This window comes from Lactuca serriola, chromosome 1 (assembly GCF_051521515.1).
Source record: "Lactuca serriola cultivar US96UC23 chromosome 1, Lser_US96UC23_V15, whole genome shotgun sequence".
In the NCBI taxonomy this organism is placed as follows: domain Eukaryota; kingdom Viridiplantae; phylum Streptophyta; class Magnoliopsida; order Asterales; family Asteraceae; genus Lactuca; species Lactuca serriola.
Window position 1 is genome coordinate 64,215,827 of NC_136408.1, and position 20,138 is coordinate 64,235,964.

Genomic DNA, 20,138 nt, shown 5'->3' on the forward strand with positions numbered 1-20,138 from the left:
GAAATACTTCTTATCTGTTAACCATATGCTGTCTCCTTTGCGCGACTTCTAATCCGACCTGGAACACAACATATGCAACCTTCTTATTCTCAACCCCTCTGAAGTAGTTAGCAATAGAATTCTAAATCTCTTCTCTCTCTGAATGGTTGTCTGCTCACCCGGTGTAAGGAGTACTCTAGAAGTTCTTAATGGCTGGAGCATATCAGGAAGCGGGAAACACGTTCCAGTACACTTAAAGTTGAACTCATACAGATTGTCTGTAGATCTCGCTGCTCAATTTAGGTGGACAACAATATATCTGGTCGTCGTCAGATGAATGGTCCTTAAGATATAGTATCTAAGAAATTAGGATCATATATAAATTTTAGGTTTTTAAGTTCATCATGTCTTGTAACAAATAGTATGTCCTAAATCTGTCACAAATTTTTCGTGTTTAAGTGGACCACAATACCGACGATCGACCAAACAAAGATGTGAATATGGAAGGTACCAACAAGTGGATAAAGGCGGTCTAAAAACTTTGATCCCAAATCACTCTTAAAGTTAGATATCATTTTTTTGGTTTTGTTTTTTTTTTGTTAAGTTTATTCATAGTTTCTTCTAATTTAAATATTAGGGGAGAATTAAAAAAAATCAGAAAATTAAAAAAAAAAATTCAAAAATAGTGTTATTTCTGTTTTATTTCTTGTTCAGAAAAATCAAAAATCCAAAAATATTTTTGTTTTTTAATTTGTGTGCTAAGTTTTCTTTTAGTTTTGTTTTTGTCTTGAATAGTGATTTTAGGTATAGATAAGACTCATGGAGTTTGCGTTGAAGATTTCTGGGCCAAAAGCTTCGTCCGTGAGCATCGAAGAATTCTCATTCGAAGGAGCAAGAAATGAAGATTATTCTTTCGACATTCAATCTTTCAACCCCAGAAGCAAGGTGAAGCTGCAATTGAAGATTATGTGACGGATTGCATTGAAGCCTCCTCAACCAGTCTGCTGCTATCTTTGTACCTGCTGAAGTGATCCAAAAGATTTGTTCTCTCTGATGTTCTCTCTGAAGATTCTCAAGCTGAAAGCGCTATTTTTTCAAGAATCAGTACGTAAAACCTCCTCCTCCAACGTGCGTTCAATGCTAAATTCTGAAGAAAACCTCAAGTGCTCAAGATGAAGTCATTCATTGAAGATTCATATGTTCATCCTGATGCTGTGAAGAAATTGAAGATAAATGCTGAAGCCAAGCTCTCATTAAAGATTGACAAGAAGAGCCAGCTACCTTTTAGGGGGAGCTTGTTGGGTCATTAAGAAAAGAAAGCTATAAACCAAGGGGGAGATTGTTGGGTAATAAATATGGTTTATACTTTACTTTTCTAGGCAATTATTTTTATGTAATATTTTATTAATTTATGGTCTAGTTTACGGCGAAGTTTACGGCCGTAAACACCTTAAGGCCGTAAGCTCATTTACGGCCCATGTGTGTCCGGCCCATATTCCAAGTATAAATAGAGGTGTTAGGGTGAGGAGTATAGATTGATAAACCCTAGAGATTGTACGGCCAAGAGAGAGAGAGAGAGAGAGGAAGAGAGAGCATATTATTTGAGAGAATCTATTGTAAGGAATTTCATTCATATCATCAATACAATCAAGATTCTTAATATTCTTCTTCTCCTTCTCTTCTTATTGTGATCTGGCATCATCCGTTTGATTTGGATTCCACACCATCAAATGGATCTGATTGATACACAGGCAAATTAGGGATTTACAAACATTATTTGTTATTGTAAATATCATTGATTGTATGCTTAAAAATATACAATCATCATTCGATAGATAAGATAGATATTTATATTTATAGAAATTTTAATTGTCATAAGTTCTTGGTTCTTACAAATATCAACATTTAATATATATATATATATATATATATATATATATATATATATATATGCGGTGCGGTTCGTTTTTTTGCAGTTTTTGCGAGACTAGAAACCGCACCACACCGAGTATTTTCGGTTTTTGCAAACTAAAAACCGCACCATCGGTTTTCATTTTGGTTTCGGTTTATGCGGTTTTTTCGGTTTTTTTGGTTTGCGGTTCGGTTTTTGCTCACCCCTACATGTAATATTCACAAAGATAAATTGCATACAAAATGGACATCGGGCCCCGCCCGGTAAACATACAAGCACATAACATATGCAAGAGTCATGTAGACATCTAGCATCCTAATCATAACAAACCATAGGCCGACATTGGTGCCTCCAACCTGCTAAACACAGTTAGGAAACTCACCTCTAGTTGTTGAAATACTCAATGAATCTCTGTCTACTGGTCCGGAAAATTCCTGCGCTATCATCATCAAAATAATATCCAATTAATATTTGGATGTCGACCCATAACAAAGAATCTAAGCTACTTAGCCCATAAACAGGGTAAAATACCATTTTACCCTTTTTCTTACTTGGCCCAAAACCAAGACCCAACCCAACTACTCTAAAAGGCCTAAACCCTAAATGGCAACTCAAATCCCAATATGGCTCAATCTTCCAAATTGGGCCCAAAACCCATCATGGGCCTAAATCCAAGGAAGCCCAAGATACTAGACAAAAGCACAAGTCAGAAGTCTAATGGCCCATTAAGGCCCAATCTTCAAATTCCAAACCATGGCCCACAACCGTGAATGCCAAGCCCAAGAGCCCATTTGCTGAGTATGCGGGGCGTACTTAGTTCGTACACCCATCGTACTCCCATGACTACTAGTCCTCTTCATTAAGCACTTAAAAAGTTAAGACCTTTTGCCAAAGTCTTAGATATGGTCCCTAAGGGTGACTTATCATGTAAAGTTGGCAACTTTACACTTATGCATGGCTTAATGGGACTCAAAGCTAAAAAAAGGAGCTTAATAAAGATCTTAATGCTTGCATGGACCAGCATCCTCCATAAACTTTTCATTTTTATGAACATGGGGCCTTAATGGAGCAAATATCTAGGATCCATTTCTTTTGGAGTAGATAAAAAGCTCAACTTTAACTCAAAAGACTCAAAAGTGCATAAGTAACACCATAAACTAGATCTAGCAAAAAAGACCATCAAGGCGAGAGCTTTTTACCATAAAAGGCTTGCAAAGGTGAATGTAACTCTGGATCTACAAGCTCAAGCTATTCCTTCAAGTGTTCCTCTTCTTCTTATTCACTACAAAACACACACTTTCAAGCTCAAATCTCACCAAATGCACTTAGGGTTTCGTTTATAGGGTGTAGGGAGATGGAGGCTGGTCAAAAATGTCCAATAGATGCTAGAATGATGTTTAAATAGGGTGAAAACCCCAAAAATTAGGGTTTGCCCTTGCACCACGTACGCCCCGCGTACGTGGGTGGAACTCGCGATTAGCTAATGGGCTAGTACGCCTCGCGTATTAGCTAGGGACCAAAATGTTAACAATTTTCATTAAAGGGGTTAAAAGGAAACTTACCAAAACTCAAATGTTACAATTCTCCCCTACTTAAAGCAGACTTCGTCCTCAAAGTCCGCTGCCCCAAACAACTCTGGATGATGCTCCTTCATATCGTCCTCTGATTCCTACGTCCATTGTGAACCCTTTCGGTGCTGCGACTAAACTTTTACCAACTCAACAACCTTATTCATCATGGTATTCGTCTTCCGATCAAGAATCGCCACCGATATCTCGATATAATTCAGGCGATCATCCACCTGAATATCCTCTAATGGAACCACCGCAGAATCATCCACCAAACACTTCCACAACTGAGAGACGTGGAATGTGCTATGGATCTGACTAAGCTCCTCGGGAAGATCCAAGCGATACGCAACCCGTCCCACCCGAGCCAAACCCACGAAAGGACCGATGTACCTGGGGCCTAATTTTCCCCTCTTCCTGAATCGGATGACACCTTTCCAAGGTGACACCTTCATAAGAATCATGTCCCTAACCTGTAACTCTAGATCTGATTGACGCTTATCGGCATAATGCTTCTTCCGAATCTGAGCTGTCTGGAGTCTACTCTAAACATGTTAAATCAACTTAGTAGTCTTGAGTACCATCTCGGTACTCCCCATGACTTGCTGACCGAACTCACCCCAAAAACTCGAGGTCCTGCATTTCCTCCCATAGAGCATCTCAAAAGGAGGTCGATCGATGCGGGCGTGATAGTTGTTGTTATACGAAAACTCTTCCAAAGGGAGATACGTATCCCAACTCCCACCGGAATCCAAAACGCACGCCTGAAGCATATCCTCCAAGGTCGTGGGGCCCTATCCATTTATTAATTCGACCCAACTTGAAATTGACTTCGGTTTAAAATCGTATCGATTCTTATCAAAGAAATACAGGATTAACCGAGGCAGTTCAAACAGGCAGAGGGCAACTAAACGGTATTACTGTAGCAATTGGGGTTATGGATTTTCAGTTTATGGGAGGTAGTATGGGATCCGTAGTCGGGGAGAAAATTACCCGTTTGATTTAATACGCTACTAAAGAATTTCTACCTCTTATTATAGTGTGTGCTTCCGGAGGGGCACGCATGCAAGAAGGAAGTTTGAGCTTGATGCAAATGGCTAAAATATCTTCTGCTTTATATGATTATCAATCAAATAAAAAGTTATTCTATGTACCAATTCTTACATCTCCTACTACCGGTGGGGTGACAGCTAGTTTTGGTATGTTGGGGGATATCATTATTGCCGAACCCAATGCCTACATTGCCTTTGCGGGTAAAAGAGTAATTTGTATGAATAGTCCGCTCACTCTGACCGTCAGTCTGCAGATGGAAAGTCGTACTGAAGTGGAGACGGGCACCCAACTCGTCGTGGAACCTTTTCCAAAATCTGGACATAAACCGGACATCCCTATCTGAAACCACTGAAACCAACACCCTATGATGTGCTACGACCTACCTGATGTATACCTCAGCCAAATTCTCTAAAGAGATACTCTCCTAACACGGGATAAAATACATGCTCTTGGTCAATCGATCCATAATGACCTAAAATAGAATCCACTCTGCGCACAGTCCAAGGAAACTTCATTATGAAATCCTTGGTAATCTCCTCCCATTTCCAAACGGGAATATCCAACGGCTGCATCTTGTCGTGTGATCGCTGATGCTCAGCCTTGACTTTCCTGAAAGTCAACCACTTTTCCACATACCAAGCTACATTCCGCTTCATGCAGGGCCACCAATAATCAGGACGAAGATCTCTATACATCTTCTTCGCCCCGAGATGAATGGAGAATCTCGATTTGTGTGCCTCCTCCATCAGAACCTTGTGCACACCACCCCAATACAAAAACCATACTCGTTGATGAAGAGTTAATAACCTAGGACTATTATAATCAAAGGAAGCCAACAAACCCACTATGCTCTTACTCTTCCGGTGCTCTTTCTTTATAGCCTTGATCTGAGCCTCACGAATCCGCTCCAAACGCAAATTAAATCACGGTCATCCTCAAACAAATATCCCAGATCGAAGCCGTGACCGGCTAGTGGATAAGATCATCGACCACCACATTGGCCTTCCCCGGATGATAAAGGATCTCACAATCATAACCCTTCACCACATCTAACCATCGGCACTACCTCATATTCATATTCGGCTGATCCATTAGATACCTCAGGCTCTTGTGATTCGTGTAAATGGTACAACGGACCCAATAGAGGTAATGCCGCCAAATCTTGAGGGAGAAAAACACAGCCCCAATTCTAAATCATGCCTTAGATAATTCGCCCCATGAGGCTTCAGCTGCCTCGAAGCGTTAGCGATCACGTGACGCCTCTGCATCAGAACTGCACCCAAAACCATGATCGACGCATCAAAATAAACCACAAAGTCCTCAACACCCTCTGTCAGGTTCAAAATCAGTGCCTCACACAACCTCTTCTTCAGGGTCTCAAAAGTTGATTGCTGCTCAGGCCTCCAACGAAAAGTATCAGTCTTTTTCGTCAACCAAGTCATTTGCAGCTTTTTGGTGCCTTTTGTACTCTAATCTCTCAGCATCAAGGTTAGTACCCACCACCCTCAAACCATGGATGTGGAACAAAATTAAAATATATATATAACTAGGTTGAAAGGAAACCTCTTTATGTTGGTTTAATTGTGTGTTTATTTCTTGAAATTTCATTTTCAAATTTAATGATATTTCTTGAGGTTTTCATTTGTATCTGTAAACATCTATAGAAAAAGGTTTACAATTAATGGTTTGTAACTTTATTGGTTTTAAGTTGAATTCGTTGTATTTTTTTGTAAATATTTTTAGCCATACGTGTCAAATTTATTGTTAGTATTTATTATTGGTTTTAAGTTGAATTCGTTGAAATAATTGTTGTATGTGAAACGATTGACCAAAATAGTTATGGATTTTGCTCTTTTGGACATTTTTACCCCAATAGTTTGAGGGATTGACAATTTTCCTATATCTATTACAATATTATCCTAACCTTATGTACATTGACAAAAAAATATAATACAACACACATAACTCACGACGTACCAAATTGTCAAAGCGTACCACAAACGACCAAAATAATTGATCAATAATCCCTTATTTTCTATACTGTTAACAAACCCATACACCGCAAAATAGGGTTCCCCATCTAGTTTAATATAAAAAATGTTAACAAAAACTCAATTGGTTTAGGTCTGATAAGAAAAAAAAACCCCACGACTTGAAAAACACTTGTGCCGTAATGTGCTAAAGCACACATTGACACGTTATTTGGCTGTTACATCTAAGAAACCCGCCTTGGACGTTTTCGTAACTACACCACGCCTCGCACCATGGCGTGGCTTTTAGAACAATGGTTTTGATTGATTTGTTGATTTGTGTTCCAATTATGGGAATGAAGATGGTGGTGGAGAAAAGATAAAGTTGCCGGAAGAAGATGACCTTGTTGGTTGATTCTGCACAGATGAAGAAGAGGTACATATTTGACGGTTTTCCAGTCACCTCTCACGACTCCAACAACTCTCTCTGATTACCGCAGCTGCTCCACCGAGGGTGATAGGTTGCAGATCCGACTTGTTTTTCTGGCAACAGGGTTGTAGATCTCGTCGCACAGACGATAGAGACGGATTCAAAAAACGGTGACAGCAGCCATGACCAACTTTATAGATCCAAAGAACGTTAAAGCTTTTGATGATGACAGAGACGAAGAAAGGGATCTTCGGAGATTCAGGTAGGGGTCGATGCTTGGATTTTTGGATGTGGAAATGAGGAGAAGAGTGTCCGGAAGTGGTCCAGTCAGGTGATAGACCGTGGCAGTTGTGGTCTAGATTTTCGATGTCGGTTGTGGTATAGATCTCCGGTGGTTGGATTATGAGTTGAAAGGGGGGGGGGGGTTGAGAGGAAGATAGAGAGTGGGGAAATTATAGTGTTTTGGATATGTATGAGCTCCTCCAGGATGTCTCGTCGGTACGCCACCTTGCTGTAACAGCCCGAAAACCAGGTACCCTTCTATTTATCCCTTCATCCTTATTATGTTCTCTTTTAGGGTTGTATGATTAGCGAGTACGCTGGGCGTACAAGGTGTACGCTGCGCGTACTCGTGCGCTTCATTTGGATGCGTTCACCCTCAGGTACGCTGGGCGTACCCAAGGTTACGCGGGGCGTAACCGGTCCAGACCTAAAAACCCTAATTCTTTTGGAGGGCTATAAAAGGAATGTGTGGCTCGACTTCTCAGCCACCATCCCTCAGAGAGAAACCCTAAAGAGAGTGTGCAACCGTTCTTAGGCCATTTGTGAGTATTCTAAGCTTGGTGGTGCCATTTCAAGGTAGCAAAGGAGAAGAGGAGCTCATTGGGGAAGGCTAGAAGTGGTATTCAAGTGCAGATCTGAGCTTAGCAAAGGTTGAGGCTTCATTTCAAGGTAAAAAGCTCGGATCTTGTCCTATAGTTCTTGTAATATGCTTCATGTACCATTTTCTAGGGTTTTAGTCCCAAAGGTGGAGACTTTTGAGCAAATGGTCTCCATAAGCTTAGTTCCTTCGTATTTCTGGTCTATTTTGAGTTGTAGACTCATAAAAATGCAATCTTGGTCGTGAACATTGCACCATGCATGAGATCTAGGCCCTTGAGTTGGAATAGAGTGATGTTATGAAGTGTTGGAGCCTTTATAGCCAAGCCAAGGCTTAAAGGTCTCGACTTTATGGGTATAGACGCATAAACAGAGCCGGATCTAGAAGTTGGAGTAATGGCTTAACCGATTAAGACCAGAAATGAGGAATGCTAAAGTCTGATGGTTACGCTGGGCGTAACTTCCAGTACGCGCAGCGTACTGGGTGGAGATCCCGATCCATGGGTTGGCGATGTACGCCCCGCGTACTCGTAGGGTTGACTTTCGTTGACTTTTTAGGGTTTTGGTCAACATGAGGACTTTGGGTCAAGGAGGGGTAAAATGGTCTTTTACCCTCTGAGGATTGGTGTTAAGGGGTAAAGTTTTGTTATGAAAGTCTTTGAGTATTAATATGATATTTTTATGATTAGGCGAGGTAGAGTCGTCGTTGGATTTTGGGAGATAGCGAGTACGCGAGATCTTAGACTTTCCACGAGGTGAGTCTTCTCACTATACGTACCTTGAGTGGTATTCTGAGTTGACCAGAGGGTATTATGTGCTATGTATGAGATTATGTGTTATATTTGAGATTTTATGCTATGTGTTATTTGTATGTTGTATGACTATATAGACCGGACCGGAGGGTCCAACGATTCAGACCGGACCAGAGGGCCCAATGAGCTATGACCGGACCAGAGGGTCCAACGAGTTGCGGGGCTGGAGGGTCCCGCTGAGACATCTTGACCGGAGGGTCGGGTTAGCCTCGAGAGGCGTACTTGTGGTATGTGGTATATTGGGGAACTCACTAAGCATTATGCTTACAGTTGTTGTGTTTGATGTCTCAGGTACCAGCAAGGACCGTGGGAAGGTGACGGCTTGACTCGTACACACTCACACCGATGGAAATTATGATGTGATATACATTTTTGTAGTTTTAAAAATTAAAAATTTAATTGGAAATTTTACGTTGTTACAAGTTGGTATCAGAGCCTTGGTTTGAGGGATTCGGATGCACCTTCGGGCGTATTTGAACTCAAACCGAGGATTTGAGAAATTTTACAACCAAAACTGTAAATTTTCTAAAAAGAAAAAGAAGTTTTGGAAACGAGCAAAGTGGATGGTGTGTACGGTCAGCCAGCGCCCGAACGGTGAATCCCCAAAATACCCTTACATTATATGTTATGAGTTATGAGATATTATTTGATGCATGATAGAGAGGCTAGGTATTCCTATAAGGACTAGAGTGGCATGATTTGTGATACCTTAGCCTAGGAGATTACTGCTGCTATGAGATACTTTGAGAGTGAGTAGGTAGCAGTGAGGAGCTCATGATAGGTCTACTGATGGTAGCCAATGCATAGCGAGAGTAGAGTATTTACGACTTGGGATCCTAGGAGGAGGACTTGGATTGTATATTGATTCGATGTGGACAATAGTATTGGGCCCGTACTATTGAAAACACCGGATTGGTGCGAAGTCCAAGTAAGAATCCTTGGGGATACCAGGAGTGAGGATGTTTGAGTTATCAAGTGTGAGTATACTCGAGAGTATCCCTGATATTTCTTATGTTGTATTTTAGAGGTTGATCATGGTCGGGACACGCCATAACCCCGAGAGCAGTGGGGCGAGCGATGAGGAGATCCGTCGGATCATCCATGAGGAGATGGCTGCTGCCATCAGAGCCGAGATTCCGGAGATGTTTGGGTCTATTAAGACCACACTGATCGAGACGTTTGACGAGCGTTACGCTGCTTTGACTGATGTTGTTGTTGCTGCAGCCACCGCAGTTGTTGCTGCTGCGAGACCCCATGGTGGTGATTCGTTGCTGTACCGAGAGTTCAGCAACACGAAACCACCGGAGTTCGATGGTACACAGGATCCAATCGCCGCTATGAGGTGGATCTTAGACATGGAGGGGTGTTTCTATACGTGCTCGTGTCCGGAGCACTTGAGGGTGCGATTCGCACTCAACCAGCTTTGCTTGGGGGCAAAGGACTGGTGGAAATTCGTGACCGCAAGCTATTCTACAGCTGAGCTGACTGCAGTGACCTGTGAGAGGTTTACCGTGATGTTTCGTGACGAGTATGTTCCCCAGGTGGAGAGGGAACGTTTAGCTCAGGAGTTTCTGACCCTCAAGCAGGGGACAGAGTTGGTGACAGTGATTACGAGGATGTTTCAGGAGCGGGCGCTGTTTTGCCCGGAGTTGGTATCCACTGAGCAGGCTCGCATGAGCCGTTATCTGAGTATTTTGAGGAGGGACATCCGCGAGTTCGTGGCGAACTCGACTTACCAGACATTTGCCGAGCTCCAGGCAAATGCCAGGAAGAGGGAGATCGAGCTTGAGACACAGGCGAGGGAGGAGACTGAGTTGCAGAGGGGTGATCGGCGACCGACACAGTCGCAGCCGGTCGCCAAGCGGGCAAAGCCCGCTGATTCGTGAACAGGCAGTTCGAGGGGCCGCACTTGTGGGAAGTGTGACAAGAGCCATGACGGGCCGTGCAAGACTGGGGTATGCTACAAATGCGGGAAGGAAGGACATTTTGCGAGGGACTGTACGAAGGGGTTCTCGGTTTGCTTCCATTGCAACCAGACCGGCCATCGGAAGGCCGAGTGCCCCCAGCTTCAGAGATCAGCACAGGGACCTGCACCTGTGGTTCGAGCTACCGAGACCCGGCCAGTGAAGGCCGAAGCACGAAAGGCTAGGGGGAGAGCCTTCCAGCTGACTGCGGAGGAGGTCCGCGCAGCACCTGACGTCGTGGCGGGTATGTAATCTTTATCTATTTTATGTTGAGTTTATGCTATTGTAATTGCTATATGTTATGTGTAGGTACTTTTCTTGTGAGTTCTGTACCTGCATTGGTTTTATTCGACTCGGGTGCGAGTCGGTCTTTTATATCTTTGGCTTTTAGTTGGCACATTAGCATTCCGAGGGATGCAGGAGTTATCCTCACAACTACAAGAGCTGTTGGGGAAAGGGTTCATCCGTCCCAGTAGCTCTCCCTAGGGAGCACCGATCCTTTTTGTCAAGAAAAAGGATGGTTCACACCGGATGTGCATTGATTACCGGGTGTTGAACAAGTTGACGGTCAAGAACCGTTATCCGTTACCGAGGATCGACGATCTATTCGATCAGCTGCAAGGGGCGTCTTGGTTCTCCAAGATTGACTTGAGATCGGGATATCACCAGATGAGAGTTCGGGATGAGGATATCCCGAAGACGGCGTTTAGGACTCGTTACGGGCATTACGAGTTCGTGGTGATGCCATTCGGGTTCACCAATGCACCAGCGACATTCATGGATCTCATGAACAAGGTGTGTAGGCCGATGTTGGATCGATCAGTCATTGTATTCATTGATGACATTCTGGTGTATTCCAGGACCAGAGAGCAGCATGAGGAGCATTTGAGGGAGCTCCTCGGAGTTCTGAGAGCGGAGAGGCTTTTCGCTAAATTCTCCAAGTGCGATTTTTGGTTACGGGAGGTCCAGTTCTTAGGGCATCTCGTTAACCAGGATGGGATTTTGGTTGACCCGGCCAAGATCGAGGCTGTGATGAGTTGGGAGGTGCCGAGGTCACCTACGGAGATCAGGAGCTTCTTAGGGTTGGCAGGCTACTATCGGAGATTTATCAGAGATTTCTCCAAGATTGTTGTGCCACTTACCAAGTTGACCCGGAAGGGTGTTACTTTCTCATGGGGTCCAGAGCAGCAAACCTCGTTTGAGACCCTTCGCCAGAGGTTGTGCGAAGCCCCTGTGCTCGCACTACCGGAAGGGATGGAGGATTTCGTGGTGTATTGTGACGCATCGATATCGGGGTTGGGAGCGGTGTTGATGCAGAGAGGGCATGTGATCGCGTATGCATCGAGGCAGTTGAAGCCTCATGAGACAAGATATCCCACCCACGATTTGGAGTTGGGGGCTGTAGTATTTGCCCTCAAGATCTGGCGTCACTATTTGTATGGGGTTCGGTGTATGATATACACTGACCACAAGAGCTTAAAGTACTTGATGGATCAGCCAAACCTGAATATGCGCTAGAGGAGATGGTTGGATGTGGTGAAGGATTATGATTGTGAGATCCTGTACCACCCGGGCAAGGCTAATGTCGTAGCCGACGCTTTGAGCCGCAGGTCGGAGAGCGCCCCGATCCGAGGCATTTGTATGAGGTTGACGGTGATGACTCTGGTATTGGACACCATCCGAGGGGCCCAGGCTGAGGCTGCAAGACCAGAGAACCGAAAGCGGGAGCGGGTTGTTGGGTAGGTGTCGGAGTTCGTTACCGATAGTCGGGGGCTTATGACGTTTCAGGGTCGGATTTGGGTACCGTTTGTGGGCGGGACGCGTACCATTTTGATGGAGGAGGCTCATCGATCGAAGTTCTCAATCCATCCTGGGGCTACCAAGATGTATTTGGACCTAAAGAAGGAGTATTGGTGGCCCTGTATGAAGAAGGATGTTGCTTGGTTCGTCGAGAGGTGCCTAACTTGTCGCCAAGTTAAGGCCAAGCACCAACGTCCGCATGGTAAGCTGCAACCGTTGGAGATTCCCGAGTGGAAGTGGGAACAAGTTACCATGGATTTTATCACCAAATTGCCAAGGACTGCGAGAGGAGTCGATGCAATTTGGGTGATTGTGGACAGGTTGACAAAGAGCGCTCATTTTCTTGCTATCAGTGAGAGCTCTTCTGCTGAGAGGTTGGCAGAGTTGTATGTGAGGGAGGTGGTATCGCGGCATGGGGTTCCATTGTCGATTGTTTCAGATCGAGATGTGCGATTTACTTCCAGATTTTGGAAGAAGTTCCACGAGGAGTTAGGTACGAGGCTACATTTCAGTACCACATACCACCCGCAGACGGACGGACAGAGTGAGCGGACGATTCAGACGCTTGAGGATATGCTTCGAGCATGTGTTTTGGATTTTGGAGGGAGTTGGGACACCTATCTACCCTTGGCCGAGTTTTCGTACAACAACAGCCATCATTCGAGCATCGGTATGCCACCTTTTGAGCTGTTGTATGGGAGGAGATGTCGTACCCCTATTTGCTGGGGTGAGGTAGGGCAACGTGTGATGGGTAGTACAGAAATAGTGCTTCAGACGACTGAGCAGATCCAGCAGGTCAGGCAGAGGTTATTGACTGCTCAGAGTCGCCAGAAAAGTTATGCGGACATGATTCGGTCCGAACTCGAGTTTCAGGTTGGTGACCTTGTGCTCCTAAAGGTCTCTCCTTGGAAAGGAGTGATACGATTCAGGAAGAGGGGCAAGTTGGGACCCCGATACATTGGACCCTTCAGGGTAATTGCTAGGGTAGGCAGGGTAGCCTACCAGTTGGATCTACCCGCTGAATTGGGACAGATCCACGACACCTTTCATGTTTCTCAGTTGAGGAAATGCATCGCCGACGAGTCGGCCGTGGTGCCTTTGGATGATATTCAGGTGGATGCAGGCCTGAATTATGTGGAGAGGCCAGTGGCAATCAGGGATCGAAGGGTTAAGGTTCTGAGGAACAAGGAAGTACCCTTGGTACAAGTGCAGCGGCAACATCGGAAGGGGTCCGAGCTGACATGGGAGCCCGAGGCTGAGATGCGGGATCAGTATCCAGAGTTGTTTTCGGTATGAGCTTCGGGGATGAAGTCTGGTTCTAGTGGGGGAGAATTGTAACAGCCCGAAAACCAAGTACCCTTCTATTTACCCCTTCATCCTTATTATGTTCTCTTTTAGGGTTGTATGATTAGCGAGTACGCTGGGCGTACAAGGTGTACGATGCGAGTACTCGTGCACTTCATTTGGACGCGTTCACCCTCAGGTACGCTGGGCGTACCCAAGGTTACGCGGGGCGTAACCGGTCCAGACCTAAAAACCCTAATTCTTTTGGAGGGCTATAAAAGGAATGTGTGGCTCGACTTCTCAGCCACCATCCCTCAGAGAGAAACCCTAAAGAGAGTGTGCAACCGTTCTTAGGCCATTTGTGAGTATTCTAAGCTTGGTGGTGCCATTTCAAGGTAGCAAAGGAGAAGAGGCGCTCATTGGGGAAGGCTAGAAGTGGTATTCAAGTGCAGATCTGAGCTTAGCAAAGGTTGAGGCTTCATTTCAAGGTAAAAAGCTCGGATCTTGTCCTATAGTTCTTGTAATATGCTTCATGTACCATTTTCTAGGGTTTTAGTCCCAAAGGTGGAGACTTTTGAGCAAATGGTCTCCATAAGCTTAGATCCTTCGTATTTCTGGTCTATTTTGAGTTGTAGACTCATAAAAATGCAATCTTGGTCGTGAACATTGCACCATGCATGAGATCTAGGCCCTTGAGTTGGAATAGAGTGATGTTATGAAGTGTTGGAGCCTTTACAGCCAAGCCAAGGCTTAAAGGTCTCGACTTTATGGGTATAGACGCATAAACAGAGCCGGATCTAGAAGTTGGAGTAATGGCTTAACCGATTAAGACCAGAAATGAGGAATGCTAAAGTCTGATGGTTACGCTGGGCGTAACTTCCAGTACGCGCAGCGTACTGGGTGGAGATCCCGATCCATGGGTTGGCGATGTACGCCCCGCGTACTCGTAGGGTTGACTTTCGTTGACTTTTTAGGGTTTTGGTCAACATGAGGACTTTGGGTCAAGGAGGGGTAAAATGGTCTTTTACCCTCTGAGGATTGGTGTTAAGGGGTAAAGTTTTGTTATGAAAGTCTTTGAGTATTAATATGATATTTTTATGATTAGGCGAGGTAGAGTCGTCGTTGGATTTTGGGAGATAGCGAGTACGCGAGATCTTAGACTTTCCACGAGGTGAGTCTTCTCACTATACGTACCTTGAGTGGTATTCTGAGTTGACCAGAGGGTATTATGTGCTATGTATGAGATTATGTGTTATATTTGAGATTTTATGCTATGTGTTATTTGTATGCTGTATGACTATATAGACCGGACCGGAGGGTCCAACGATTCAGACCGGACCAGAGGGCCCAATGAGCTATGACCGGACCGGAGGGTCCAACGAGCTGTGGGGCTGGAGGGTCCCGCTGAGACATCTTGACCGGAGGGTCGGGTTAGCCTCGAGAGGCGTACTTGTGGTATGTGGTATATTGGGGAACTCACTAAGCATTATGCTTACAGTTGTTGTGTTTGATGTCTCAGGTACCAGCGAGGACCGTGGGAAGGCGACGACTTGACTTGTACACACTCACACCGATGGAGTTCACTTTTGAGAGATCTTGGGAATTTGTTTTGAAAACACTGTTGTTTCGGATTTGAAATTATGACGTGATATACATTTTTGTGGTTTTTAAAAATTAAAAATTTAATTGGAAATTTTACGTTGTTACACTTGCCCACCTGGGCTATAATCATAAAGGATCCGATATACCTGGGGCTCAACTTGCCCCGCTTCCTGAAGCGAATGACACCTTTCCAAGGTGACACCTTCAGGAGGACCATATCCCTGACCTAAAACTCTAGGTCCGATCGAAGTCTGTCGGCGTAGCTCTTCCGCCGAATCTGAGCCGTCTGGAGTCTATTCCGGACTTGTTGGATCATCTCGTTCGTATTGAGTACCACTCGGTACTCCCCATGACCTGCTGACCGACCTCACCCCAACATATCAAGGTTTTGCACTTCCTCTCATAAAGCATCTCAAAGGGAGGCCAGTCGAACCTGGCTTGGTAGCTATTATTATACGAGAATTCAAGCAATGGGAGATATGTATCCCAACTATCACCAAAATCCAGAACGTTCGCCCACAACATATCCTCCAATGTCTAGATGGTCCGCTCGCTCTGACCATCCGTCTACGGGTGGAAGGTTGTGCTAAATTGCAGACGAGTACCCAGCTCGTCATGAAATTTCTTCTAGAATCTGGAAATGAATCACATGTCTCTGTCGGATATCACGGAAATCGACACCCCGTGCCGAGCCACGACCTCCTTGATATAGATATCTGCCAGCTTCTTGGCAGAAATGCTATAGTGGATCAAAATGAAGTGGGCACTCTTGGTCAGGCGATCCACGATGACCCATTTTGTATCGAGTCTTCGTGCCGTCCATGGAAACGTAGTGATGAAATCCATTGTAATCTCCTCCTACTTCTACACGGGGATGTCCAACGGTTGCATCTTGCTGTGAGGTTTCTGGTGATCGGCCTTGACCTTCCTGTAGGTCAAGCACCTCTCGACGTACCAGGCTACATCCCGCTTGATGCAGGATCATCAATAATCATGATAAAGATCTCTATACATCTTGGTCTTGGTCAGGCGATCCACGTGCAGAAATGCTATACTGGATCTCTATACATGCAGAAATGCTATACTGGATCAGAATGAAGTGGGCGCTCTTGGTCAGGCGATCCACGATGACCCATTTTGTATCGAGTCTTCGTGCCATCCATGGAAACGTAGTGATGAAATCCATTGTAATCTCCTCCTACTTCTACACGGGGATGTCCAACAGTTGCATCTTGCTGTGAGGTTTCTGGTGATCGGCCTTGACCTTCCTGTAGGTCAAGCACCTCTCGACGTACTGGGCTACATCCCGCTTGATGCAGGATCATCAATAATCATGATAAAGATCTCTATACATCTTTGTTGCCCTAGGATTGATGGAAAATATAGATTTGTGCGCCTCCTCCATCAGGATTTGGCGCACGCTGCCTGAGTACGCAACCCACACTATATGATGGAGTGTCATTAACCCACAACTATCATAATACAAGGAGGAAATCTATCCCATAATGTACTCCTCTTCCTGTGCTCCTCCTTCATAGCCTCCAACCGAGCCTCCCGAATCCGCTCCAGAGTCACCACTGTTATCCTCATACATATATAGCTGATCGGAGCCGCGACTGCCTTGCGACTAAGAGCATCAACAATTACATTGGCCTTCCAAGGGTGGTAAAGGATCTCTGTGACATCCCCATTTTCATGGCCAGAAAAGACCAATTTTGTTTATGCTTTATAAAAATCAGAGTACTTCATTTTATAAAAATGTTGCGGAATTTGTTCCCAGAAAAACATGGTAAATACGTTATTAAAACATTTTCGAAGAAACATATTTATTTCATTTTAAAACGTTTGGGATGTCATCATTAATACAGAAACATAAGCATAAACAGAACTTACAATTATTTACACTAGTGATCTACATCTCTTTAAATCTCTCAGTGTAATGTCACTTCATATCGTCACCTATGATGTAAATAAACTGAGTGGGTCAGGTTGGGAAACCTGGTGAGTACATAGGGTTTTCAACCCACAATAATATAATTATTATGTTCAATCATCAAACAATTAACCCAATTACCCATCCCCATTATCTTCTTTATTCTTTAAGGGTCTCCCCTAAGAATCAACTATTTCTCGTTCATTCATTCCTAAGGAAACAACATGAAGTCCATTGTTGCCAATGACACTTTGGTCAAGCGCAGCTGCTAATCTTGTCACTTAGGCGCAACTGCCAGAATTGTGACATTTTCTATGAGGTGCTTCTGCCGGTATTGACCTTTAAACGCTACTGTCATGGTCATAAGGCTCCCCATTAGGCGCAGTTGCCGATACTATCCTTAGAGCGCAGCTGCTAGGACGTTTACCGTAGATCTAAAACATCTACGGGTTGTGGCGCAGCTGCCAGTGCTCATCTATAGGGTACTAGGTCCACTGCTGCCAATGTATACCTATAGGGCAGTAGGTCCATGCTACTAATGTTCCTCTATTTCAGCTTTTATCCCTCATCATTCATCTACCCATGTTTTACCCAACATATTATGTAGATATAAAATACTTTACACAGTTTACATCATTTAAAACATGTATAAAAATCTTTCACCAGCATAGACAACAAGTATTCAAACAATATGCACACATAGCACGTAATTAATAATAAAATACTTCATATCTATGTGTAAGATGAAAGGGACCATGCACTCACCGGAGTAGGTGGTGACTCAGCACTCGGACAGCGCTTCGATACTCTCAAAACAATTTCCTTCGAGAAAACAGCGGGTTTTTCGCAAAACCGGGCTTCGCTGGAGCAGCGTTCCCGAGCCAAAAGGCTCTTTTCTCGGGACTCCGGGAGCCTCGGGGCTTCCTTCGGGTGCTAGGGGGTTTACCTAGGCTTTTAGGGGGGGTTAGGGGGCTAGAGAGAGAGTCTAGAGAGAGAAAGAATAGTTTAGGAAGGTGTGAAGAATGAGGGAACCCGACACCTTTATTTATAGGGGTGCTGACTGGCCTACTCGCCGAGTAGGGGGGACCTACTCGCCGAGTTGGTCCATGTGGTGGCCTTCTGGTGGTGCCACGTGTCCAATTCTGGTGGTGCCACGTCACCCCCTATCGCGTATCAGCCTTCAAACTTAGAAAAATCATAACTCTCGCATACGAGCTCCGTTTTCGACGTTCTTTATATCCACGCGTAGGTAAAATCAAGATCTACAACTTTCATTTAGACTCCGTCGGCTAATTCTCGACCGATCTCAAATTTAACAGTAGGAGACGTTTAGACTGTTAAATGACCGCGAAGAATTCGTAACTCCTTCATACGAACTCTGTTTTCGTCCGTCTTTTTACCGTTGAGTTCCTATTAATGAGATCTTCAACTCTCATTTAGGTCGCGTAAGCCAAAAACCGCTTGAACTAAAATTCGAGTTTCGGGTCGTGCACTGCTAAGCCGAATCTTAGAAAAATCATAACTTCCTCATACGAAGTCAGATTTGGGCGTTCTTTTTATCGACGCTCTTAGTTTAACATATTCTACAACTTTTGTTTAGATTGCTAAGGCTAAATCTCACTCTATCATAAATTCACTATTTACGATTCCCGGTGCCGTGCCGGTTTTGCCGTAAAACTTCGACGGGCCATAACTTCTTCGTTATAACTCGGATTTCGGCGTTCCTTATATGTACGGAAACCTTGTGACATATTCCAAAACTTGGTTAAGATTATTTATTCTAAATAATCTTTTGTCGAAAAGTCATTTTCGACCCCTATTGCCTCTAAATTGACTAGCCCGGATTTGCGGGTGTTACAATCTCGCAGTCATAGTCCTTCACCACATCCAACCACCGACGCTGCCTCATGTTCAGATTTGGTTGATCCATCAGGTACCTCAGACTCTTGTGATCCATGTAAATAGTACAACGGACCCAATAAAGGTAGTGTTGCCAAATCTTGAGGTCGAAAACCATTGCCCCCAACTCCAAATCGTGTGTATGGTAATTCGCCTCGTGAGGCTTCAATTGCCTCGAGGCGTACCCGATGACGTGCCCCCTCTACATCATGACCGCATCCAATCCTGGAATAGACGCGTCACAATAAACTACGAAATCCTCGACACCCTCAGGCAGAGTCGAAATTGGCGCCTCGCATAACTTCTGCTATAAAGTCTCAAACGATGCCTGCTGCTCAGGCCCCTAGCGAAAAACGACAATCTTCTTTGTCAATTGGGTCAGGGATACTGCTATCTTGGAGAAGTATTGGATAAATCTCCGATAATATCCATCTATCCCAAGGAAGCTCCGAATATAAGATGGAGACTTCAGGACCTCCCATCTCATCACAACCTCCACTTTGGCCAGATCGAACAGAATACCGTCTTAGTTGACAAGGTGCCCCAGAAACTGCACCTCGCACAACCAAAACTTGCACTTGAAGAACTTCGTGTACAACCTCTTCCTCCTAAGGGTATCCAAAACCTCTTGTTGATGCTCCTCATGCTGCTCCTAGGTCTTGGAGTAGACCAGGATATCACCAATAAATACTATCACCGAACGATCCAACATCGGTATGCACACACGGTTCATGAGGTCCATGAATGCGACTAGGTCATTGGTGAGCCCAAAAGGCATCACTACGAACTTGTAATGGCCATATCGAGTCCGAACGGCTGTCTTCTGCACATTATCCTCCCTGAACCTCATCTGGTGGTATCCTGAGTGCAGATCCATCCTGGAAAACCAAGACGCCCCCTAAAGCTGGTCAAACAAATCATCGATCCTTGGGATTGGATAACGGTTTTTCACTGTTAGCTTGTTCAACTCCCGGTAGTCAATACACATCCGGTGCAACCCATCCTTCTTCTTCACAAATAGGATCGGTGCACCCCACGATTAGCTACTTGGCC